At 38.6% G+C, this 27546-nt stretch overlaps 2 long non-coding RNA genes and 1 other non-coding gene across 3 annotated transcripts; 2 read left to right on the top strand and 1 right to left on the bottom strand.

Moving 5' to 3' along the window:
• The first annotated feature begins 85 nt into the window (after positions 1-85).
• On the top strand, positions 86-10119 carry LOC109269300 (uncharacterized). The gene is made up of 2 exons (XR_002081010.2): positions 86-233; positions 9891-10119. It is a non-coding gene; the product is annotated as an uncharacterized LOC109269300 (long non-coding RNA).
• An 11744-nt stretch (positions 10120-21863) lies between these two features.
• On the top strand, positions 21864-27546 carry LOC109269303 (uncharacterized). Its single transcript, XR_002081012.2, has 2 exons — positions 21864-23959; positions 26943-27546. It is a non-coding gene; the product is annotated as an uncharacterized LOC109269303 (long non-coding RNA).
• LOC128775410 (U6 spliceosomal RNA) lies at positions 26867-26972 on the bottom strand. Its single transcript, XR_008420131.1, has one exon. It is a non-coding gene; the product is annotated as a U6 spliceosomal RNA (small nuclear RNA).

Genomic DNA, 27546 nt, shown 5'->3' on the forward strand with positions numbered 1-27546 from the left:
GGATCTTCTTTGTCGTCTTCCTCACTCTGGGGCTCAAGCAAAAGAGAATGAGAGACCACATTTCCTAGGATGCCCTGCGGTGCGTTCAGCCTCACTTCCCCCTTAGGCGGAGAGAAGGATACAGGGAAGCTTGGTAAAAAACAGAATTAAAGGGAATGGGTGTCGGAAGCCGAGGGTCTGAAGTTCACGACTCATAGAAGGGGAGGGGAATTGAAAGGCTCTCAGTGAAGAAGGTACAGTAAATAAATGTCCAGCGGCATAGCGGGCTGGGAAGTTGAATGAAATGGCCTAATCTAGGCCGGAGGTCGTAAGAGAGAAGGGAGGGGGGCGGGGGGTAAACAATGAATTGATTCTCGGAGTATTTCTTAAGGTCTTTTTTTCTGCCATACTTCTCTCATTCCTGCCGCTATTCCAAGCTACTGAGGCGCCTAAGTCCCCTTCTCTGCCTTATTCCCCTTCTGTATTGAGGGTCACTGAGGCGCCATTTGTTTCCTAGTTCCCTGTACGTCTTTGCAGTTTACAGTACAAATAACAGTACTTTGGATGCGTGTAGAGTTGTATATACATGCAAAGGCTTTTAACTAGATATAATTTACTTACGGTCCTCTCTTCAAAACTAATAATAGCTATTATTTATTAAGTTCTTAATATATTTCTGCCTCAATCTTTACGTACACATTATCATTTGCTCTTCATAAAAACCTTGTTAGAAAACATGCCCAAAAGGAAGTGACTTCCTTAGGTTCACACAGCCAGCAAGCGATGGTTAGGCATTCAGATCTAGATATGTACCCATATTGCAGACGGGACATAGCAGGAAAGTTTAGGCCAGTATTATATAAAATAATAACTAACTTCCGGTTACTGTTGCTTTATAGTTTACATAATACGTTCACATACATCATTTCATTCTGGCACCAATCCTGTAATACGATACCAGGTATTGTCGACTCCATTTACGGTTATGGAAACAGACTAGGAATTAAGTGACTTGTCCAAGGTCAAACCACCAGTGTATCTCAGACCCAGAGAGTGTTTTTTATACTATTTTCTACAAAAGAAAAGAGCTGTTAAGTTCACACCTTTTGTTAGGTCTCTGGATCTCTTAGGGGGAAGGAGTGATAAGGATGTTTACCCTTAAGGAGGCAACAGAGCTTTATTTTATTGTGTGCTTGGAAATTGCCTCTTCACGCACAACACATTGATATGTTAATTGAAAGCTAGTATTGTTTTAATTATTATTGTACAGTGAGCCCCTTTCACTTATTCTGGAAATTCTTGCTTTCTGAAACCTTAGATAAGTGAACTATCTCAAAATTTCTGAAACATTTGGGACAAAATAGATATATCAGTGCAGTCCATGAGGCCATTTGAGTCTTCTGTAGCTGCCAAGGGCATTGTTTACCTTACTAGGTTTTTTGGGTAAATAGAATTTGATGCTTTGAAATGAACCATCTGTGAGACACTCCTAAAAGGTATTAGTACTGACTTCCACCTTAATTATTGTCTACAGTTTTCTTCAAAAGAAGTGACATGTTTGAAAGAGAAATTATTTAAACGTTATTCTCTTATCCAATTCTCCTGGCCCACGGCACAAATGATGTTACCGTAATACAAGATAGGTAATGTTACTTATCTTGAAAGGGATAATTTTCAATAAAGTTTTTTGGGGCGCCTGGGTGGCTCAATTGGTTGGGTGTCCGACTTTGTCTCTGGTAATGATCTCATGGTTCTTGGGTTCAAGCCCTGCGTCTGACTCTGTGCTGACAGCTCAGAGCCTGGAGCCTGCTTTGAATTCTGTGTCTCCCTCTCTCTCTGCCCTTTCCCTACTCACACTCTGTCACTCTCTGTCTCTCAAAATTAAATAAACATTGAAAAAATAATTTTTTTAAATAAAGTTTTTCTTAATTCATGCAGGAAAAGTTGTTTATTTCTATTCTGACAATAATTTGGTGGTAACTACATACATGGTCTTGGAACTGGTTTTTAATTGAGTGTTTTTAAGTTGAGAAATTGAATATGCCTAGTAGGTGGAAATTGTTGTCTACTGTTACTGAGAAGTTACACCTTCAGTGAAATTTTATTTTCATCATACAGAATCCAAAGAATTGAATTATGAAAGCCTCAAAACACATGAAAAATGACAGCAGTGTGCACATGGGCATGCACTTTTATGTTTTGACATCACCAAGCTAAATTTTCTTTACTGATAATACATATGAATAGTGAAATAGATTTTTTAAATCGCATTTGAATATGTCATTCTAAATCACACTTGACAAAATAACCACTTCCCACCTTACTGAAAAAATGGGTAGCCTTTTGCTGGTTTGTCAAGCACAATCCATTTGACTCATCCAATGTTCATTTCCCCATGTGGAACTTTGATTAGTTAGAAATACTCTTCCAAAACTAAATCTGACATTTAAACCCATTTGTTACTATAGTTCTAATTTTAAGAATGATACTTTTGAAAGGAAAAAAAATAAAATACCCTGATATAAAGCACAGTTCATAGGAGGAGGGAAAGGAGTTAAGTTTTCGATCAATTCTAGAATTAAATTGGGTCATTTAACCTTCAAGTCACTTAATGAGTCTGTAGATGCAAAGTTCAGAAAGTAAGAAGGCTAACAAAGGGGCATTAACCATGCCACGTTCAATATGTGAATTATTTTTTTACAGGCATTTAGAAGGCATGGGTACCTGTAAAGTAAGAACGTTTTGTTAGGACAAAATATGACATGCTGTTTCTTATAAGGCCATAGGAGTGCAGAAAGCTTCTAACTTGCTTATGTGAGATATACATGCTTCCTTCCTCTTCTTCCCCAAATCCATGATCTTAATTGCCTAATAACTTTTAAAAGATCTTGATGAGATTTCTAATAGTTTTTCTTTTTTTAAAGTTTATTTATTTTTGATAGAGAGAGAGAGAATGTGGCAGGGGAGGGGCAGAGGGAGAGGGAGACAAAATCTGAAGCAGACAGCAGAGAGCCTGATGCAGGGCTCAAATTCATACACCGTGAGATCATGACCTGAGCCAAAGTCAGATGCTTAACCGACTGAGCCACCCAGGAGCCCCACTAACAGTTCTTATTCTCATCTCAGTATTCCCTATGGGAAAATGAGCTGAGCCCCTAATGTTAGCTGCTCTGATATATACCTCTTCTATCACCATTACCCCAGCATCACCTCTATCTGAATTGACAAAATGCAGTTAAAACTGAAACCCTCTTTTTCCCCATAAATTTCTAGTATGGCACTTCTAAAATTCCTGTATTGCTTTTTTTTTTTTCAATGTGTATTTATTTTTGAGAAGGAGAGGTGGAGAGAGAGGAAGACAGGATTCAAAGTGGGCCCTGCACTGACAACAGAGAGCCTGATGCGGGGCTTGAACTCACAAACCGTGAGATCGTGACCTGAGCCAACGTTGGACACTTAACCAACTGAGCCACCCAGGCGCCCCTAAAATTCCTATATTGCTTTTAATAAACCTAGTAAATGTAAAAGCAAGAGGCATCCACTTAACAAGAGCATAACCATTATTGTTTTTCTTTTATATCGGAAAAGGAAGGGAATCATATCTTTGGGGATTGTTATAAGTCAGCCACATGCTTTCTTATATGAAAAATATACACCTGTACTAAGAGTTGACTGTGTTCCTCCAGATCTCTACTCCAGATAATCAGACTTTGAGTCATCAGCTTTTGTTGAAGCTGAGGGTGGATATGTGAGGGACTTAATTACTGAAGTAGGTATCGTGAGAACTTGAAAGGATGCAGAATGCCATCCCTGATGCCGAGGAACTCCAAGTCTAATAGTAGAAATAGGCTAAACTAAATTGTTCATAAATATAGGTAGAATAAAGCATGTAATCAATCAAAACAGTATAAGAAAATAAATATCACAAATGCTATGAAAAATTGAGGGCTTGTTGTAGGGGGAGTGTTTTTCAGAATATTATCTTAGTCTTTAAAACAGTCCTGTGAGATAGGTTTAACTCTGGAAGGTTAACATTATCATCATCATTATTACCACCCAGCTAGCAAGTAGCAGAGCTGGGCTTCAAATCAAGGTTTTCTTCCATGTTTAGTACTCACTCTTTCCACTACATCACAGCTGCTTAGTGATTTGAGAGAGAATTAGCCAAGAAGTGAGTGCAAACTGGTGGCCAGTGGCCAAACTTGGCTTACATGTGTTTTTGTTTGGCCAGCAGCAGTTTAACTTTTTTTTTTTTTTTTTTTTTTAATGTGAACATCTTTGTGCAGTGGCCAGCAGTTCTCTCTCTAAGGTCATATACCAGGTCCCTTGAGACATATTACCTGCTTGGCTCCAGAAAGCATTTGCGTTTTCTGTGTCAGGCAGTAACTGGCGACAGAGAGGAGATATTCTCAAAAGGCTCATGAAAGGTATTTCAAAGGGTGGAAGAAGGACTTTGTGAACAAGAGTTGCAGAGAGTATTTGAAGAAGAATGATTGGCAGTATTTCTTATTATATAAAGGTGAAAGAGGTCAAGTAGAGTTATAGGTTATGCCTTAGCACCATAGTTTTCAAACTTTAGTGATCATCAGAATCGAATGTAACAGTGGGTTGCTGGGCTCCACCCCAGAATGAGTGCATTTGGGATGGAGCCTGAGAATTTGCATTTCTACCAAGTTCTTTGGTATTGCTGATACTGCTGGTCCAAGGATCACACATGGGAAATTAGTGTTTATCAGACTGTGGGTCATATCTGGGGAAGGACTTAAAACCCAGACTTTGGTTTCTGTTGTTTTAAGTACAACAGGAATTTACATAGAATGTTTAGAAAATAAGTAAAAAAATTAAAATTAGTCTTATCAATTAGAAGGTTACAATTACCATTTTTAATGGACTGTTCAATTTCCTTTTTTCTAAAAGTATTAGGAAACCAAAATTGTATCATCATTATCATCACCATAATAGTAGCTATTAAATTAACACTAATTAGGAATCTATTATGTGCCATGGTCTTTACATATATTTATTTAATCCTTATAATATTTTTTGAGCCAGGTACTATTATTATTATTTTTATTTTACAGATGAGGACTGAGGCCCAGAGAGGTTATTTAATTTGTTCAGTGTTTCATTGCTAGTAAGTGGCATACTTAGGATTAAAACCCAAGCAGTCTGGCTCCAGAGCCTGTATGCTTAATCATTATGTTTACTATAATGAGTCTTCTGTCATACTGACCATTATGTTGTACTAGTGTGCTAAACTACTTTTAACCTGAATTGTTTAATCAAATCATGAACAATTTTGATAACATTAAATATTCTTGTCCAACATTTAAAATGAAAGCCTACATTTTTTTCTTTTAAAATATTTCAAACATTTTAAGTGTACAGAAACATTATATAAAAATACTCATGCACCGACTACCAGGTTGAACATATGTTAATATTTCAGCATATTTGCTTTGAACCCCCCCTTTCAAAAAAGAAAAAAAAAATATGTAATTTAGTAAGACCATGATTTTAAGATTTAATTTTACTTAAAATGGTGCCTTATGAGTTATAAAAGAAATCACCCTTTCCCTTAATAAAAATAGGATCCTGGGGTGCCTGGGTAGCTCAGTCGGTTAAGTGTCTGACGCTTGGTTTCAGCTCGGGCCATGATCTGAGCCCATGGATCTGTGCTGATGGCTCAGAGCCTGGTTTAGATTCTTTCTCTCCCCTCTCTCTGCCCTACCTCGCTTGCTCTCTCTCTCAAAATAAATAAATAAATGTAAAAAAAAAAAAAATAGGACATCCTTTAAACTTATAAAGGAGGAAGAATTTCTATGTAGTAAACAACCCCGTAATTACTGTTGTTATCATGCCATCCCAGTGAACACTCCTCCTCCTTCAACACTCTGGCCCATACATGGGCTTTTAAAATTATTTGGTGATAAAAGTATTAAACACAGATAGTAACATAAAACTAGGTAATGTGACTTGTATGGTTTACTCAGTTTTCAGGCTGCTTAGCCTACTTTCATGTGGCAAAGGTCAAATTCCATCTGGGTAACAACTGTGCGTTGCCTAATAGAACTATCTGCAGTGATGGAAAAGTCCTATGCCTGTCCTGTCCAATATGGCAGCCACTAGCGTAGCCCTTGAAATGTGGCTAGTACAACTTGGGAACTGAATTGGGTTTTTGTTGTTGTTGTTTTGTTTTGTTTTTGAGAGAGCGTGCACAAGTGAGCAAGGGGCAGAGAAAGAGAAAATCCCAGGAGAGGGGGGAGAGAGGGAGAGAGAGAGAGAGAGAGAGAGAGAGAGAACTTGGGCTCACCCAAAGTAGGGCTCAAGCTCACCTGCAGCATGGGCACATGCTCACCAGATGTGGGGCTTGTGCTCACGAACCATGAGATCATGACCTGAGCTGAAGTCAGATGCTTAATGACTGAGCCACCCAGGCGCCCAGAAACTGAATTGTTAACTTTATTTAATTTTAATTAAATTTAAGTAGCCACATGTGGCTAGTGGCTCTCAATTGTCAGCACAGATCTAGGTCCTTACAGCTCTAAGTCTTCATTAAAAATAATGATTCCCCAGATTCCAGGGAGTTCCTGGTTCTGGTGCTGGGTCAAGGGATGCAGACTGAAAAAGGGAACAAGGGAGCTTTTTTAGGATGATGGAAATATTCTTTATTTTGATTATGGTGATGAGGATATGGATATATACATTTGCCAAAACTCATCCAACTGAATTCTTAAAAAGGGTGCATTTGTGTGTGTAAATTATACCTCAATAAAGTTGATTTTAAAAAGTAAAAGAAAAAAAAAGGGCTGAGTTCCAGGGACAGAAGTTCCACCTCTAGTCTATCTAAAGCATGCCTTCTGCAATCCCATTTTTTCCTTAGGAACCACCAAAGTCATTACTACAACATCATAGGACCCTTTGTGATCTGGCGCCTGGCTACTTCAGACATTTCCTTGGCTGGATGCTTTGGTGCACTGACCACCTTGTTAGTCCTCAAACACTCCAATACATTCCTGTCTCAGGGCCTTTGCACTTGCTCTTCTTCTGATTGGAAAATTTTTCCCAGGTAATCATTTTAGGTGTCTGCTCAAATGTCAGCTCCAGCAAGATGCCATTCCTGCCAACCTCTGTCCTTTTCACTCTCCATTTCCTTATCCTGCTCACTTTATAGCACTATACACTATCTGAAATTATATAATTACTTGTCTATTGTCCTTCTTCCCCATTAGACTGTAAGGCTGTTCATAAGGGCAGGCAGTTTGTTGATTGTTAGATTCCCTGTGCCAGGCACACAGTAGCCTCAATAAATATTGTTGAATGAATGAATGGCTGTCATCTATGGTAGTGTTTCTCAGCCTGAGATCGAAGCATGCATTCATTGAAAATCCACAAATTCTCTAAAAACTTTTTAAAATTTTTATGTTGTAATTTTGATACTAATCTAAAACAATATTTATGATTTCCTAAATGAGCACCTTAAAACATGAAGTTTTGAATGCCTGAATTTACCTAGAGTTTAGGATTTTGTTTGTATCAGGTAAAAACCAAAGAACATCATGACAAAATGTATAGATAAAGATTTCACGGTAATTTTGATAGAGTTAGGTCATCACATGTCACACAGTAGCCTAGACTTGCCAAACTCAAAAGAACTAGGCCTTTAACTGCCAGTGCTACATTCAGTTAGAAACAGAAATTGCACAAAGCATGCATGCATGTGTGCACACACAAACACACACACTCTCATATATTCTGAACTTAGTAGTTATAAGTGAACTAGTAAATACACTGTAAGGAATTTTTTTTATGTTTTTATTTTATTTTTGAGAGAGAGACAGAGTGAGAGTGGGGGAGGGGCAGAGAGAGAGGGAGACAATCTGAAGCAGGCTCCAGGCTCTGAGCTAACAGCTCAGACTAACAGCTCTCCAGGCTCTGAGCTAACAGCTCCATGACATGGAGCTCAACCCCATGGACTGCGAGATCTTGACCTAAGCCAAAGTCGGACACCCAACCAATTGAGCCACCCAGGCGCCCCTCTCACAGTAGGGAATTGCTTCATGGTTTCCAGCAATACTCAGATTTGATACTACTTAACTAAGATGTCATACTTAAAGGGGGGATGCCTGATTGGCTCAGCTGGTAGAGCATGTGACTCTTGATCTTGAGGTCCTGAGTTCACACCCCGTGTTGGGTATAGAGCTTACTTAAAAAAAAGAATGTCAAATACTCAAAAATACTAACCCTATCTTATGAGTGACCACTTTACAGTTATCAGGTAAGCCTCAAAATTGGCATTCCAGGATTTTGTAGCACTAGAATTTTTATTGAAATATGTGATCTAATCTTCTCAAACTAGCATCAGGAAACCTGGAAGATATTAATACAGTGTATTTGTACAAACAAGTGTCATTTGCATTGACATTATTAAAGTAAACATATAGAGACGCATTTAATATAGATCAGAAGTTGCATCTTAATCTTCGTAAGCCTAACAGCTTGCAATTCAAACTAACATTAATTTTAAATGGCTGGACCAAATAACCAATGTCTGTGGAGCAGGAGAATACTTATCACTGCAGTTTTATTACTTTTCCTTCTTCCTTTTATTTTCCCTTTACTTAGAACTCAAAGGGTACTTTGGGGGTAAAAGAAAGTGAAGTTCAAGGGTTTACTGAAAGAAACACTTTATCCTCATCCCGGTAACAATCTTGAGTTTTTGTAGAATGGCCTGATCTCTCTGTCTGAACCTTCTGGCTCTATCTCCTAAACACAGTCTAATTCAGTTCCTTTCGTGGGTATGACATAAAGAGTCAGAATAAGCATTACATTTTTTTATATGTATAGTCTCATAAGACATATGTGAATGGGTAAGAGAAGAGCAAAAATACAAGGTGACATACTTTCTTAGTCCTTTAGATTATTTACATAAATCCTTGCATAATATTCCAATATATAAGTGTGTTATAAGTATGATGTACAAGAATATAAATCCAAGGCAGTCTGCAAGCAGGGGTTTTTATTTAGGTGGACAGGAAAGTATTGAAAATTATGTATGCATGTACTAAATTAAAGCATCAGCACTAGGTGTCAGCAGATCACAACATTGGAGAGTGCCTCAATTTGGACATTGGTAAAATAGCAATAAATGGACAGAGTGTCTTTCATGACCCCTCTTGCCTAGCATTTTCCCATTCATATATTAATTTTCAGCCTGGCATTTGCTAAGTGTGTCCACAAATTCTATGGATATTAATGGGTATCATGTTGAGGGGAGGGTTCTACAGTGAAGTAAGTTTAGTAAACAATGAGTAAATAAAGTTAGTTTTTCTACTGAGGACTTGCAGAGCCTTTCTATGCTAATGACACTGTGACTCCAGAGAAAAAGCAGTGATGCCTCCAAAATGTCTAGGGAGAGGAAGGGTTTAATGGCAAGAGTCTGCTAGCAGCTTAAGATACTAGAATGTATTACATTTTTCATTTTGGACATTATTTTGTTTACAGTGTACATTTTGGGGTAATCTGGGTGTGCTGATAGAGATAACAGGGATGTTAATACCCTAAGCCACCCTGGCAGTATTATTGATATGTAGCATTTCTGCACTTTGTTAGCCACAAAAACATTTGAATCTGTCAGAGGCACATATTTTTAGGAAAAACCAACACAGAGAAATAGTGCCTCTCATTATGGCCTCCACTTTCATCAGTATGCTTAAAAAGGAGTTAATGCTCTCCCATATTCTCTGGTAATTATGGAGGTGTTTTCCATTTAGTGTTTTAATCCAGCTGACATGTATTTTTGCATAGGATGTGAGGGAAAGATTCAAATGATTTTATTTACTTATTTTATATTGCAAAATACCGGTTGTCCCAAAACCTTGCATTAAATATGTTTTTGGTTTTGTTTTCAGGTCCAGAATCCTCCAGATCAATTTACCAATAAGTTCAATATGTAAAACAGACCAATGTGATTGAAATGGGAATGAATGAGAATTATTCCAACTTGCCAGCAGTACTTACCCCCTTTTCCACCCTCCCCAAAGGGTGTACTTTGAAAACCATTGGAAAAACTCACCCCCTCATGAATGGCTTGAAATACCCCAACTGTAACATGCTACATTAAAACGTTTGCCTATCTCAGTTATTTTTCTGCCAGTCTCATACTTTAATTTATGGAGCCTAGGACCTTTATAATTTAACAAAAGAAATTGAAACATCTAATAAATAACAACATGAGATTTGGGGAGACCCATAAAATTAGGATATTTCTTTTAAATGTCTGTTGTTGGCAAGAGTTGATTAAGTCCCTTCAATATATATTTGAACTAAAATTATTTCTTTAAAATTTTTTTTAACGTTTATTTATTTTTGAGAGAGAGAGAGACAGAGCATTAATGAGGGAGGGGCAGAGAGAGAGGGAGACACAGAATCGGAAGCAGGCTCCAGGCTCTGAGCCATCAGCCCAGAGCCCGACGCGGGGCTCGAACTCACGGACCGCGAGATCGTGACCTGAGCTGAAGTCGGTCGCTCAACCGACTGAGCCACCCAGGCGCCCCTGAACTAAAATTATTTCTGAATAACTTGGTAAAACTATATACTGGTTGATAATATGATAATGTGTGTCACAAGTTTACAATGTGGATATTCTTTGATTGACTAAATCACTTGTAAGATTTAACCCTAAAGAAATAACCAGAAATGTATGGGAAAGTTTTGCTGTTGTTTATTAATAGTATTGAAGATGTTCCAGATTTTTAACAGTGTGGGACTGGTTAAATGGACCCTGGCACAGCCATCAGATGGAATACTCATTAGCCATTATAGTGATGTTATAAAAAGAAAACTACCTTATTGAGTACTTGTTACAAATCTGGCACTGTACCAGTCACCTTAATTGTATTGTCTTAAGTCTCACAATATCCCTAGGTGATAGGTATCACTCCCATTCATAGAAGAGAAAACAGCTCAAACAGCTAGTGAAGTATTGTTGGAATTCAACCCATGTCTGCTCTTAGCCCTTATTCTTAATCACTATCCTAATGATACGGGAAAATATTCACTATTTACTGATAAGCAATTGTTTTAATGTAGTTTAACTGACATTAAAATAAACAACAAGCAGAAAACTTCCGCCTGGTGTGCCTGGATGACTCAGTCGGTTGGACGCCTGACTCTTGATTTCGGGTAGGGTCATGATCTCATGGTTTGTGAATTCAAACCCTGTGTTGGGCTCTGGGCTGACAGGGCAGAGCCTGCTTGGGATTCTCTCTCCTTTTCTCTCTGCCCCTCCTCCACTCACTCTTTCTCTGTCTCTCTCAAAATAAATAAATAAAAACTTAAAAAAAACACCACAACTTCCTCCTACATGAAATTCCTTCCTTTCCAAAGTTACTTATGCTTGGTAATGTTTCTCCCCAAATGAATCTACCTTTACACATGTTTTTTAAGTTGATTTTGGAAGTCCTAAATGCCTGGTCTAAGAATTCAAACATTATATTTATATATTTATTATAAAGTTGCTGCACCTTTAATCGTAAATTATATCACTATATATGAGTGGATACACTTGTAGGCTTTTTTTTATGTTCCCTGTATTCGATTTCTTCTTGCTCTGGCGTCAACTTGTAGGCAAAGTGAGGGGAGGGATCTGAAGGTCCATATGGCTAACTTTCAACACAGGAGTCCCTTGTGTGTGTGGTGTAGTGCGGTAGTTAGAAGCACTAGTTCTGGAACTCAACTGGTTAGACTGAGTCCCAGCTTTTCAATGAAAGTGTTTTCATTAAAATGAAGTGGTCATTGTAGCTACCTCATAAGATTGTGGTGAGGATTAAACTAATTGACATGAAAAATGCTTAGAACAGTGCCTGTGACATAGTAAATGCTCAACCATCAGCTATTATTGTCAGGATGATGATGATGCACATGTGCAGAGATGGGGAAGAGAAGAAAAATAACTTAGGAGTGTTCATTATGTACCACATACCTACATGATCTCTCTATTTGATCTCAGATATTTATTTGTATTCCCTTTTATTATAAAGGTGAGGAACTTAAAATTCAGGGTGGTTATATATGGAAGGAATAGAATGAATTATTAGACCCATTTCTAGGACTAAGGACAAGATAAATACTGAAAGGTGCCTGACCAGGAGATAGCAAAACGCTGAGAAAGGAGATGAGAAACAGACCTGTAGAGCCACACCACCCTTCGGGACCAAGGGACAGTGTTGTAATTTTCAGGACTGAGTGGGTGCCCAACCCAATCTGTATCAGAAAACTGTGCTTTGGAAATTCAACTGTTTTTACACTAGTTGTATTTTCTGTAAATATTTCTTGTTTTGTTCTCCTGTTGTACGTACTAAAATTATTTCTGAATTGCCAGTCTGTCTCATTTGTACTTTGAGAGAGCAAAAAGGAAAAAAGAATTTTTGGGCATCTTCTGCAGGAGCTACATGTCAGACACCAGGTGTCCTGGGCTTCAAATGCCAGAAGCCCAAGACAGAAAAGAAATGCAAGGAAGAAAATCCTCTTCCCCAGAGGCTTCTACAGTGTTCTCTGCTCTAACCTTAGAAGGCTTTGAACAGTGTTGCCTAGAGAATGGCCTTTTACTTACTCATCCGTCCAGCATGACTCATCCCCAAGACTGTTGAGTAAGTGAAATTTTACAGTATGTATGTTTCTGTGACTTTTATAAACATGGTGATGTGGAAAGAGCATGGACTTTGGAATCGGACAGGCCTAAACTTTGTTACTTAGTGCTTGTGTAATTTGGGCTATTTAATGACTTCTCTCAACTTTCTTATGCATAAAATAGGAATAATAAAATCTATTTCACGGAATTGGTATGGAAATTAAATGAGGCAGCAAAAATGAAGGTATAACCTCTGGCACATGTAGGCACCCATGCCTTTCCTTTCTCTGTCACGTTGTGGGTTTGGAGTGAGCATTTGGCTACATCTTGTATTTATTTTTATACTTTTCTACTATATCCAGGGCCGTGCTTTGTTTACAGTGAGCATCCTATAAATAGTAACAACATCATTGGCATACATGCACAGAAATTGAATGATGGGTCAACAAGTTTAGGTGTGTCTTAATGTTTATTAATCTATTTATCCTGTCATAGAAAAAAACTGCCAGATGTAGATAAACAGGATGTGGAGCCAGGGCTGAAGAGTCAGGCAGGTCGTTCCTGCATAGGGCCAGCAGCTGCAGAGGAGAGTGGGGACCAAGCCCTCAGCCCCTTCTGCTCGCAGAGCCCCCTGACAACTCCTTATTTCAGGTCACTCAAAGGCAGTGTTCTGTGGGGGAACGACAGACTTGTCTCTTCTGACATCAGGGGTTTCTCTTACAGACAATTTGCTATGCTTGATTTTAATTGTTTTCTTTTTCTCTTTTAATTATTAAATACTTAAAAGGTAAAAAAGATAATGTGGGGCACCTGGGTGGCTCAGTCGGTTACGCCTCCAACTCTTGATTTCAGCTCAGGTCACTCACGGTTCGTGAGTTCAAGCCCTGAGTCAGGCTCTGCGCTGACAGTGCACAGTCTTCTTGGGATTCTGTCTCTCCCTCTCTCTGTCCCTCCCCACTCACTCTCTCTCTAAAAAAAAAAAACAAAAACAAAAAAATCCCAAATGCTCTCACCACATTACCATTATTATTATTTGTTATCTGGAATACTGCAATAGCCTCCTAATTGGTTTTCCTGCTTTTATTTAGTTCTCTATTTTCTATTTTTTTTCAAGTTTATTTATTTATTTTGAGAGAGAGAGAGGGTGACAGGATCCCAAGCAGGCTCTGTGCTGGTAGCAGAGAGCCTGATGTGGGGCCTGAACCTATGAACCATGAGATCATGACCTGAGCCGAAGTCAGACGCCCAAGCAACTGAGCCACCCAGGCACCCCACTAGTTTCTATTCTCCATAGAATAACCAAAGTGGAGTGATTCTATAAAAGTACAATTTACCACTTCATCCCTCTGCCTAATATTTTCTAACATCTATCACATTTAATCAAAATGTCTTTCCATGGGGATGCCTGGGTGGCTCAGTTGGTTAAATGTCCAACTCTTGGTTTTGGCTCAGGTCATGATCTCGTGGTTTCGTGGGCTTGAGCCCCATGTAGGGCTCTGTGCTGACAGTGCGGAGCCTGCTTAGGATTCTCTTTCTCTCTCTGCCCCTCCCCACTTGCTCTCTCGCTCTCTCTATCTCTCAAAATGAATAAATAAACTTAAAAAAAGATAATGTGATACTCCTTTACCCATAAATTGACATTACTATAATTGTTATAAAATCTTTGAAATTATAACTTAATTTCAGACTTTTAGAAAAATAGAAAAAATACTACAAGGTGTTCCCACACACCTTTCATCGTTTATCAGATGTCAATATTTTGCCACACTTGCGTATCCTTGTCTCTCTGTATTACATATGCAGATTATTTTTGGACCACTTAAGAGAAATTTCCCTTCCTCTTCCTTCAATCATTTCTTCTTTCCCTCCTTCCTTTCCTTTCTTCGTCTCAAATAAAACATTAGAGCTAATATTTCCCTGCTTCACCCATCCCCTTCTCTCCCTCTCTGCCTCTCCTTACCCTTGTCAGGGAACCTGCTGTCTTACATGTTTCTGTGGTTTTACTACATATGATTAGATGTAAAGATCTTGAATTTTCATTATTTGTTGAGGCTTGCTTTGTGATCAGTACTTGATCACTTTTACAACTTTTCCATAGAACCTGAGAAAGAATATGTACTTTTTAAATGAGCCAATAGCTGTAAACCCCTTGCAATTGTGCCTGACACATTATCAGCACTAAATAGTGTTAACATTTTTTAAATAATCATATGCTGTACAGTCACATAGAAGTCCACTGGCTCAAATTTGTTAACTGTCTTATTCAAATTTTGTATGCTTGAACTCTCAATTTTTGTTTAAAAATTTTGTTTTTACTTATTTATTTTGAGAGAGAGAGTGAGCATGAGTGGGGGAGGGGCACAGAGAGAGGGAGAGAGAGAGAATCCCAAGCAGGCTCCTCAATGTCAGCACAGAGCCTGATATGGGGCTGGAACTCACAAACCATGAGGTCATGACCTCAGCCGAAATCAAGAGTCAAAATCAAAATCAAGATGCTTAACTGAGCCACCCAGGTACCCCCTTGAGCTCTCAATTTTTAAAGAAATTTGCTAAAATCTTGTGATTGTACATGTTTGTGTGTATTCCACCAACTTTCGCTCCCTGGCATAGGAGTGAGACCCTGGTCAGTTGTCTTCATCCCACCTCTAATCCCACCCTTGTTAGTGTTTCATCGCAGAGAACTGGGATGGAAATCAGGGCCCTGACTGAACAGAAAAAGCATCACAGGGAAATGGAAGTTTATGAATCCAAACCCATCAAAAATCACAGTGACCTTGACATTTCCCTTTTGTAAGGCTGCTCTGCAGCCTGATCATCATTTGCTACACTCTGATACTTGCTACACTCTGATATTTCTCCTTTCTAATGCCCACCACCATTCCCACCTTACCCCACCCCCTCCCCCAGTCCCTCAACCATAATTCCTCTGAAGTTTAAGCCAATTTTTTTGGATAATATTCACCAAATTCCCTCTCGCTAATATTTCAAAACTAAATTTCCATATTCCTGTAGTTCTGGGACTAGAAGCTTGGGAAGAAATGTTTGTTAACTGATTCACTAAAAATTGAATATTGTTGGCTGTATTATGATAAACAGAATACACATGAAGAGTGGGAAAACAGACATGAAATAAATAAAACCAAATAAATTGTGAAAAATGCTAAAGGAGAAAAGAACTGTTTCTAGAAGAGAGAAAATGGTGGGGGCGTGTCCTGTGAAGATGTGTTGGGGGAGGATGTTCCAAGAGGGGTGACTGGGTCTGGGAAGGTCGTGGGGCAGAACAGAACTTGGTAGTGAAGAGCTGAAAGAAGCCAGTGAGGAGGGATCAGTGAGTAGCCCAGAGGTCTTAGGAGAGACACAGGCTAGCTCACATAAGGCTGTATGAGCCACGTTAGAGCTTTTGATTTTATTCCAGAAACTGGAATCCATTGAAGGGTTTTAAGCAGAGAAGGAGGTGACTAGATTTATGATTTTAAATGTAACTCTAGCCAGAAGGTAGAAATGACTACAGGAGATCAAGAGAGGAAGGAGGGATCCCATTCACAGCAACTTTAGCAAATGGGGGTTTTTGGGGAGCTCAAAGGGTGTTTCATTCTTGTCAGAGAGTTTGCTAAAACCACAATGGCAAATGAAACAGACTTTAACTTCGTTTGTAAAAGATCATTTGTGCAGTTTGTGATGACCATCATAGACTTTTCACAGGTCTGGAAGGTCTAGAGTTATAACTGTAACTCCACCCCCAATTTAAATTTTGTGGGTATCTTGTGAGAACTTTTGATTTGAAAATTTTAAACTTTCATTTAAAAAAGTACAGGGGTGCCTGGGTGGCTCCATCTATTAAGCATCTGGCTCTTGATTTCTGCTCAGGTCATGATCTCACAATTTGTGAGTTCGAGTCCCGCACTGGACTCTGCACTGACAGTGCGGAGCCTGCTTGGAATTTTCTCTCTGCCCCTACCCCACTTGTGCATACGCTCTCTCTCTCTCTTTCTCTCTCAAAATAAATAAATAAATAAATAAATGAATACAATTAATTCCCATCCCATTACCTTGGGAATTACTTAATGATTGTTAAGTTTGCTGACATTCACTTCATCTGTTACTTTTTTTCTTCCTTTGCTGAACTTTTTTTTTTAAGTTTATTTGTTTGTTTGTTTGTTTGTTTTGAGAGAAAAATGAGAGTGTGTGCGAGTAGGGGTGGAGGGGCAGAAAGGGAGAGAGAGAATCCCAGGCAGGCTCTGTGCTGTCAGCACAGAGCCGCACGTGGGGCTCAAACTCATGAACCGTGAGATCATGACCTGAGCTGAAATCAAGAGTCGGACACTTAACCAACTGAGACACCCAGGTGCCCCCCTTTGCTGAACTATTTAAAAGCAGATTCTAAATATATAATTTTGTCCCTTCATATATTAAGGAACCACCTCCAAAATATGAACATTTTCTTACATACCACAAAGCCATATTCACAAAATTAACAATTTATTGCTAACATCTAATGCCAATTCCATTAGAAAATTTCTCTGATGTCTCAAAAAATGTCTGTTTATAGTTGGTTTGTTCAAATCAGAATCTAAATAAGATCTGCACAATGCATTTGGTTGTTAAATCTTTTAAGTCTCTTCATCCACGGCACTGCTTTGTTCTTTTTTTTCTTTTTCTTTTTTTCCTTTTTTAAAATTTCTATTATTGACCTGTTGTAGAAACTGGATTAGTTAATCCTGTAAAATGCCTAATATTTCATAATAAAAACCATTTTTATAAAGCAGGACAAAATATGGGGTTTGAGCCTTCAAACTTCCAGTAAGTCAGACCATCTCTCTGGAATGTTCTTTGAAGTGTCTGGCATACAAAACAGTTGGTGAACCATCAACACTCACCACACTTGGCACGCATAATCCAAGCTGTTAAATAAGAGTGCTTGTGCTTAAGGTTTTAATTTTATCATTCAGTCTTCTCAGGTTCTTGACCTGCTTACTCACTGTGATTTGCCTACTGTTATTAAATTAACAGAATCTGAAAATAGCAGTTTCTCAGATGTTTTTAAAAGCAATTAAGATAATGCTTCAGTTTGCTAACCTCAGCCTTTTTCACTTCAGAAATTAGAAAATTAAAAATAGTTGAACTGGAGGTAGCATTAATAAAAGCCAAGTTTGGTTCCACTCTGAGGATGCACAGAAGCAGCAGTGACCAAACTACATGTTTTCTTCACCTCAATGTCAGTCTCTCTGAGAAGGATGACTTTGGTTTCTTTGCTATAATTAGCCTCTGTTGCCAATGGAGCAGAGTCTTATTACTTGCAGTAAATAGAATTAGATCACTAGTTCTTTTGGCTTTGTTGATTCAACAGGTTGTGAGTGCATGAACATTATTGACAACAATACCATTGTTATGTAAAATGTTGACATTAGGAAAAACTGGATAAAGGGTATGTGGGAACTCTGTACTATCTTTACAACTCCTCTAACTATACAATTATATCACAGTCAGACATTTTAAAATACTAATTTCCTCTTCTAAATGATTATCTTAAGGGAGTGCATGATTATTCTGTTAATGATGTCATTGGTTTAATTATTTTTGAAGCCCCTCTTTTGGAACTGTCCTCAAAAACCTAAAGGTCATAAAATTGGAAAATTGTAAGAGACCTGAGGAGTTATCTAGTCCAGTCTGCCAACCATTCTGGAGAATTCTGCTATGTACCATAATTTATTTACCACCCCCCTAGTGATTAGTACTTAGGTTGTGTCCCAAATTGTCCCCTTTACAAAGTTTATGTGAATTTTTTGTACTTATATCTTTAGACATATTAGAGATATTTCAGTACTCTAGATTCAAAAAGTGGAATTATTGGGTCAAAGGAAATACACATTTAAAATATTGATCCTGAGAAACTTAACAGGAACCCATGGGGGAGGGGAAGGAAAAAAAAAAAAGAGAGAGGTTAGAGTGGGAGAGAGCCAAAGCATAAGAGACTCTTAAAAACTGAGAACAAACTGAGGGCTGATGGGGGGTGGGAGAAAGGGGAGGGTGGTTGATGGGTATTCAAGAGGGCATCTTTTGGGATGAGCACTGGGTGTTGTATGGAAACCAATTTGACAATAAATTTCATATATTTAAAATAAAATAAAATAAAATATTGATTAAGTCCTTCCAATTTGCCATCCAAAACAGCTGTATGCTTCTACCAACAGTGTGTGGGCATATACTAACATGGGATGCTATCACTCATACATTTTTGCTGTTCTGATACGGGCCTGCTGACACACAGGCAGTGTGAGTGGCCTGTCTCCATAGGGAAGAATATTTTGCCAATGACATATTTTAGAATTAGCATGATGATATGTTTCATAATTATTTGGAACCCTCCTTTCTGCTGACTGCTCACACCACCTATCCATCCCTCCATATGCTGCTGCTGCTAGGTAAAAAAACCATCTTGCTTTATTTGCATTTCTCTAATTAGCAGTGAGGTTGAACGCATGCTTATTTGTTTATTGACAGCTTGTATTCCTTTCTCACTGAATTGCCTATTCACTTTCTTGGTCAGTTTTATTTTTTATTTTCTTTTTCTTATTTTAAAAGAACACTTGATATTTGATGAATAATAACCCCTTGTTGCCCAGGTTGTGAATGTTTTCTGTGCGTCACTCATAACTTTATAGTCTCTTTTGCTATTTTGCTATTTGAAAGTTATGTTGGTGTTTGGCAGAAGATACAAGAGAGTTTTCATTTCATTTAAATCCATTTCAAATTAGAAATACTGTGCTTATCTGAGCAAGGAGCAATGCTCAGGATCAAAGCAAAGCATAGTAAAAGACTCCTGAGTGGCCTTCCTGGACTCCCTCCACTTGCCTCCCAACTCCCATCTCTCACCCCATGCTATTGCTCCCCTGGGGATTCCAAGGAGAGAAGGATGACCATAAGGAAAGGCATCACTCTTTACAAGTGTTTAATCATCATACAATCTCATCAATCCATCATGGCTTCCAGGTTTTTGTGTCAGACTAAGGAAGTTCTTTCCTACCCAAAGTTTGTAAAGACATTTTTCTATATATATTTTTTACAAATAGTTTTATTGTTTTGTTTTTTTACATTTAGATTTTTAAATCACCCATGGTTTATGGGTAATTAAGCCAATTATCCTTCTGCTGTTTATGTTGAATTATCTAGTCTTCCCCCACTGATTTGAAATGCCACCCTGAGGAATACCTGGCTGGCTCAGGCAGTTGAGCATGCAACTCTTGATCTTGGGGGTTGTGAGTTCAAACCCCATGTTGCATGTAGAGATTACTTAACAATAAGATATCAAAAAGAAAAAGAAAGAAAGAAAGAAAGAAAGAAAGAAAGAAAGAAAAGAAAGAAAGAAAAAAAAAAAAAGGAAAGAGAAGTAAAGAAATGCCACCTTGAGCACATGTGAAATCCTGTAAGTATGAACCTGGATTACTTTCTGGACTCTGTTCCATTCCATTGATCTAGTTGTCTTTTTTCTGATCAGTACCATACTACCCTATTTACTATATAGTTTTATGGTTCTTTTAGTGTCTTATAAGCCAATTTTTATTTTGTTACAGTTGTTTTTCAAAACCTTCTTAGCTATTTTTAAACATTTACTCTTCCAGAGAAACTAGAGAATCAATTTTTAAATTAAAAAAACTCCATTGGGATTTTGATAAAAATTACATTTAATTTATAGATCAATATGGAGAGAATTGACTCTTAAGAAATACTGAGGTTTCTTATCCATATATGACTCTCCATTTGCAAAAAACGATATGTCCTTCAGTAAAACATAATTTTAATGGGTTTTGAATATTTTTTATTAATTTTATTTCTAGGTATTTTTTTTCAATGTTATTCATTTTTGAGAGAGAGAATGAGAGAGCATGAGTGGGGAAGGGGTAGAGATCTTGAGAGGGAGACACAGAATCCAAAGCAGGCTCCAGGCTCTGAGCTGTCAGCATAGAGCCCGACACGGGACTGGAGCTCACGAACTGTGAGATCATGACCTGAGTTGAAGTCGGACGCTTAACTGACTGAACCACCCAGGCACCCCAATTTGTAGGTATTTTAGAGTTGTGATTATTATGTGTCATTTTTCCATTATATTTTTGAAATGGTTCTTAATACATAGTAAAATTATGATTTTTGTATATTCCTTTTGTACTTAGTATCTTGTATTATTGTACTTTGTTTATTTAACTCTCCCCCATTTCTGGGCATTAGGTTGTTCCCAAGCTTTGAGGATCATAATTAGCCTTGCTATAAACATCTCTAAACAGGTAATTTTTTCTCTTTAAATTTCTTCCCACAAATGGAAAAACAGATTTAAAGAGTATATGGAACTTTATGGCTCTTATTACACATTGCTCTGAGTAATCTCCTGAAGGGCTAGACTCCTTTCCAATTCTGCCTATAATAATATCAGCAAATGAAGTAATAATGATGAAGATAATGATGACGAGGATGATGAGACTGTTGGTAAGAGCCATATTATGCTCTGGGCTTCCCATGTCTTTTCATCTAATACTCACAATGAATCTATAATATGCTATTGCTGTCTTATATGGACAGATAAGGAAACTGAGGTACAGAGAGATTAACATCTGCACTCACACCTGGTAGGAGGTGAAGTCAGATGTGTTGTGTTCCATGGTCAGTGCCTTCTCAAATACCCATACTTTTTTTAAAAGCATTTTTTAAGTTTATTTATTTATTTTGAGAGAGAGAGAGAGAGGGAGAGCAGGGGAGGGGCAGAGAGAATCCCAAACCGGCTCCACACCAGTAGCTCTGAGCCCGACTTAAGGCTCAAACTCACAAACCATGAGATCATGACCTGAGCCAAAACCAAGAGTCAGATGCTTACCAACTGAGCCACCCAGGCGCCCCATCTAATACCCATACTTTTTATATTTCATTTATATTTGAGACTTTAAAAGGTATATAAGAGCTGAAGTTGTTTTACTTTGCATTTCTTAACCAAGAAGTAGGTTGTTAGATAACATACTTGTTAAACCTCTTTTTCATTTCCTTTGACCACTTATCCAATAGACTGGTGATATTAATTAGATATTTGTAACAACGCCCTCTAAATTGGATAGAAATTGGATAGAGATTATAAAAAAAGATTGTATTTTTTTTCGCATATGTTTACATATATTCTTAGGTTTTAGTGCCCATTGATTCTTCCTTTCCTCTATTCTAATTTATGTCTTCTGTAAATTCCTTTTTTTTAGTAATTTTTTTTTAAATTTATTTACTTATTTTGAGAGTGAGCATGAGCATGGGGAGCAGCAGAGAGGGAGAGCGAGAATCCCAAGCAGGCTCTGTGCTGTGCTGTCAGCACAGAGCCCAATGCAGGGTCCACCCAGGCACCCCTTCTGTAAATTCTCCTTATCTGAAAATTCCATTACCAGCATGGGGAATAGTATATTAAGTAGTACTTAACACTCTTATCTTATTCATACAATGGTAGTCTTAGTAGAAGTATTAGTAGTAATGGTAGTGATAGCAGCTTTCAAAAACTAAGTGCTTACCAAGTGCTAAGGATATTACATACATGAACTCATTTAATTATCACTATAATCCGATGAGATATTATCTTTGTTTTACAGATGAAGAAATAGGCCCAGGAGATCCTGGGTGGCTCAGTGGGATAAGTGAGTAAGCATCCAACTCTTGATCTCAGCTCAGGTCATGATCTCGAGGTTCATGGGTTTGAATCCTGTATCAGGCTCTGTGTTGACAGCATGAAGCCTGCTTGGGATTCTGTCTCTCTCTTTCTCTGCCCCTCCCTACTCTCTCTCTCTCAAAAGAAATAAATAAACTTAAAAAAGAAAAAAGAAATAGGCTCAGATTTATCAGCTTGGTCAAGGACACACAGTTAACAAAAGGAAGTCCTGTCTGTGCCGAAGTCCGTGTTCTTAATAACAGTACTGCTGGCCCCCCATTATGTAGAGTATAAAGTTAACTCTCTTTGAAAACAAAATCTCTTTATAAACGTAAAGAAATCTTCCATACCAATTTATTTCTTTTTAAAATTTTGAATGAATGGGTTTTTATAACATTATATTAGTTTCACGTTTACAACATAATGATTCAATATTTGTACATACTGTGAAATGATCACCACGCTAATCTAGTTAACATCCATCACCACATCTAGTTATAAATGTTTCATACTAACTTCTTACAAGCTTTGAATCAAAGAGATTTTTAATTTAATCAAATATTTTCTTAACATTTATAAAGAACTTTGTCATTACCCTTGCCTATCCTAGCTTCTACCTCTGGTGGCCTCTGGGCATTGCCACTCTGGCCTCCAGGGGGCACTGTTACCCCTTTAATACTGTGGCTCAAGCCTTTGCTAATTCCCTTAAGCACAGATAAGACCAGGAAAATATTTAAACAAAGTTTACAAGGGGCTCAGATGAACAGAAGGCAAATGAGTACAGAGAGTAATATACAACTAGATAATTTGGTTCACTGAATGCAGAGTAGGCATTTCAGTATTTGACACTGAATACCTTGCTTCCCACTGCATGCACAAAGCAGAAAACTTTTTTTCTATCCTGCACTATGTCCTCAAGCAAGCAAAATTCTTCAAAAACTGGCTCTGAGATTGGTAAGGCTAGTTCCAGCTAAGGGCTTCCTTCCAAATTCTACTTTCCAGTTTCAGTGCCTGCCTCTCCCTACACACTGGACACTTAACATGTCAGCCCTCTTCTAGAAAGATGGCATTGTCTGCTTCTGGTTCGTAGCTTTACCCTGTTGTTTGGGAATGGTTATCTGTGGGTGTCTCATACTCCTTCATGTCTTAGACAGTATGCCAAGAATGTAAGGCCCTAACAGCTTATACAGCTTATATTATATATCTATTACTACATAACCAATTACTCCAAAATGTAGAGGCTTAAAAAACAAACTTTTTTTTTTTTTTTTGACAGTTTCTTTTGATTAGGAATCTGGGCATAGCTTAGCTAGGTGCCCCTGGTTCCAGATCAAGGTGTTGGCCAGGGTGCAGTCATCCCCAGTCTTGAATAAGGGAGATTCTTCTTCCAAGCTCATTCAACAGAGTTGTTGGTAGGCCTCAGGTTCTTACTGTGGCCAAAGACATCCTTTCCTTGCCATGTAGGTCTCTCCATAAGGCAGCTCACAACATGCTGTCTACCCTCACAGTGAGTGAGAGAGAACATGAGAGGGTGCCCAAGACAGAAGCTACAGTCTTTTTATAACCTCATGTCAGAAGCAATATCCTGTCATTTGTGCTGTATTAAATTAGTTAGAAGTGAGTCAGTAACTCTAGCCCACAGTCAACTGGAGGTGATTACACCAAGGAGTGAATACCAGAAGGTAAGAATCATTATGGGCCATTGTAGAGGCCTTCTACCATATCACTTTACGCAAGCCATTTCTCATGGTGGTGTTTACAGCAAGCAATCTTTTTTTCTTTTTAATTTTTTTAAATGTTTACTTATTTTTCAGAGAGGGGAGGGGAGGAGAGAGGGAGACACAGACTCCAAAGCAGGCTCCAGGCTCCGAGCTGTCAGCACAGAGCCCAATTTGGGCTCGAACTCATGAACCAGGAGATCATGACCTGAGATGAAATCGGCACTCCAGTCCTTTTTTTTTAAAGTTTATTTATTTATTTTGAGAAAGAGAACAGGGGAAGGGCAGAGAGAGAGAGAGAGAGAGGGAGAAAAAGAACCCCAAGAAGTCTCCACACCCAGCCCGGTGCCTGATGTGGGGCTTGATCTCACAACTGTGAGATCATGACCGGAGCTGAAACCAAGAGTTGGACATTTAACCAACTGAGCTACCCAGGTTTCTTGCCCTTTTTAAAAAACTTATGTCTACTCCCAACTTGGGGCTTGAACTTAAAACCCTGAGATCAAGAGTAGCAGGCCCTACTGACTGAGCCAGCCAGGACCGCCTACATCAAGCAGTCTTGAGGAATGAAGTAACCTCTCCCTCTGGGAAAGAGAAGCTGGCTTAGCTTGTTGCTTGCTAGAAAAGCAATGGGCTCCCCAAGCTCACTGTTACCCCCAATGAACACAAACCCACTGCACATGTGGCATCTATCTGGGGCTCTTAGTATCACACCCGTGGGACTTGGGGCAAAAGGAGTTAATGTAAACAATTCATGCTGTTTATGCTGTGCTGTGGGTAAAAAATTTTTTTTGCCTAGGTGGCTCAGTCTGTTGAGCGACAACTCTTGGTTTCAGCTCAGGTCATGATCTTACAGTTCATGAGTTCAAGCCCTGCCTGGGGATTCTCTCTCTCTTTCTCTCTCTCTGCCTGACCCTACTCTCTCTCTCTCTTTCTCTCTCTCCTTTCTCTCTCAAAATAAATAAACTTTTATAAAAGTTTTTTCCCCCTCTTCCTCAGATATTCCATGTCTTCTTTCAGCAGCTGTAAAACAGTAAAGGTTAACTTGTTGGCTTGTAAGTAGGATAAAAACAAATTGCAGACCTGACACTTTGACTCAACAGCACAATTCAGAATTGTATACAAGCCTGGGAGACCATCATTCATACAAGAGATCCACGTACATATATTTCATTTTATTTGACAAACACTTATGTGCCAGGTAATTATTCTAAGAGTTTATAGACATAAACTCATTTCATCCATAAGGTAGGCACTATTAAAAACCCCTGCTTTACAGATGAGGCAGAAGAGGCCCAAAGATGTTGAGTAACTTGCTGCAAGTCACATTGCTCATAAGCATCAGAGCCTCAAATAGTCAAACAGAAACCAACACAAAAGTCATGGCTACACCATCCATTGATCCACTGTATCATGCTAACTGTGTTCCAGGTTGGGAAGGGGTGAAGCAGAGACAAGATAGGGGGGAATGACAAAACAGAGAGTTCATTCCTCAAAACATGAGTTGAAATCAATTTAGAATTTTTCATTCCTAACATAGTAACATATTGTCTGTTGTTTCAAAGGATATTCAAAGGATAAACTCTACCAGTTATATTTGACTGGTTAGGATTTGACTTAGAACACTTGTTCTATATTCAGACTATGAAGGTTAAAATGTATTGTTCACACACACAAATCTGAACATGGAATTTATAACAGCTTTGTTCATAACTGCCAAAACTTGAAAGCAGCCAGGATGTTTTTCAGTTGGTGAATGGACAAACTGTAGTACATACAGACAATAAAAATTAATTAATTTTTATTTTAGATAAAGAGAGTGTGTGAGCAGGGGAGAGGGGCAGAGGGGGAGGGGGGGAGAGAGAGAGAGAGAGAGAGAGAGAGAGAGAGAGAGAGAAACTTAAGCAGGCTCCATGCTCAGCACAGAGCCCGATGTGGGACTTGATCCAATGACTCTGGGATCATGACCTAAGCCAAAATCAAGAGTTGGACGCTCAACCAACTGAGCCACCCAGGCACCCCTCAATAGAAAATTATTTAATTCTAAAAACAAATGACCTATTAAACCATGAAAAGATTGGGGGGAGGGGACTTTAATGCATGTCACTAAGTAAAAGAAGCCATATGATTCCAGCCATATGACAATCTGAAAAGGCAAAACTATGGAGATAGTAAAAAGATCAGGGGTTGGGAGGAAGGGAGGGATGAATAGGCAGCGCTCAAAGGATTTCAGGGCAATGAAACTGTTTTGTAGGATACTGTAATGGTGAAAACATGTTATTATACATTTGTCCAAGTCCACAGAATATGCAACAAGAGTGAACCCTAATGTAAACCATAGACTTTGATGATAATGACATGTCAATGTAGGTTCATCCATGATAATGAATGTACCACTCTGATGGGGCAGGTTGTGCATGTGTGGAGACGGGTTATATAAGACCTCTACACTTTCCGCCCAATGTTGTTATGAACCTAAAACTGCTTTAAAAAATAGTCTTTTAAAAAATGCTTTAAAATTACAGTGTACTGAAATTAAAAAAAAATTTTTTTTAATTTATTTTTGAGAGAGAGAGAGAGAGGACACACCATCAGGGGAGGAGCAGAGAGAAAGGGAGACACAGAACCCGAAGCAGGGTCCAGGGTTGCTGAGCTTTCAGCACAGAGCCCAATGCGGGGCTCGAACCCACGAACCATGTGATCATGACCTGAGCTGAAGTCGGATGCTTAACCGACTGAGCCACCCAGGCACCCCAAAAAATTATAGTGTACTTTAAAATTTAAACTATTTTTTTAAATTTTTTAATGTTTATTTATTTTTGAGAGAGAGAGAGAGAGAGAGAGGCCAGGAGCTGGGGAGGGGAAGAGAGAGAGAGGGAGTCACAGGATCCGAATTTGCACGTCACACTTGCACAGGGGCGGGCTAATCTTCTCTGTATTGTTTCAGTTTTAGTACACGTGCTACCGAAGCGAGCACAGGAGTCGCAGAATCCGAAGCAGCCTCCAGGCTCCGAGCTGTCAGCATAGAGCCTAACTTCGAGCTAGAACCCATGGACCACGAGATCATGACCTGAGCTGAAGTTGGATGCTTAACTGACTGAGTCATCCAGGCACCTCAAATGTAAACTATTATTAATAGTGTAAACGTGTAGTAAGTTTTTGTTAATCTCACTCTATACCTGTTCAAGTCCCCCTTGCTCTTGGTCTCATCCTTCTGTCTGTTGCCTCCTCCTTTCCTTAATAAGTGTAAATGGCTTGGCCCCCACTTGGGCTCTCTTCCCCTCCTCCACTGTCCTTCTCTTCAACCTTCCTAACCCAGGTTTAATGCGGCTGTCTCCTCCATACCTATACCATGGCTGCAGAGCTCTGCGAAGATGATATCTATTGTACAACTTGCATTTCTCCTACATCAGTTCATCCCTCAGTGTGTCCTGCAACTATTTCTGTGTTTCTGAAACCAGAGCTTTCTGCTTAATATATGTATCAGCAAATTTTAAGTGTAGTTTTTATTTTTGATATTGTACTATTTTGAATAAATATTTTCAAAGTCA

This window comes from Panthera pardus, unplaced genomic scaffold (genome assembly GCF_024362965.1).
Source record: "Panthera pardus isolate Hobbes unplaced genomic scaffold, ASM2436296v1 HiC_scaffold_7, whole genome shotgun sequence".
NCBI lineage: Eukaryota > Metazoa > Chordata > Mammalia > Carnivora > Felidae > Panthera > Panthera pardus.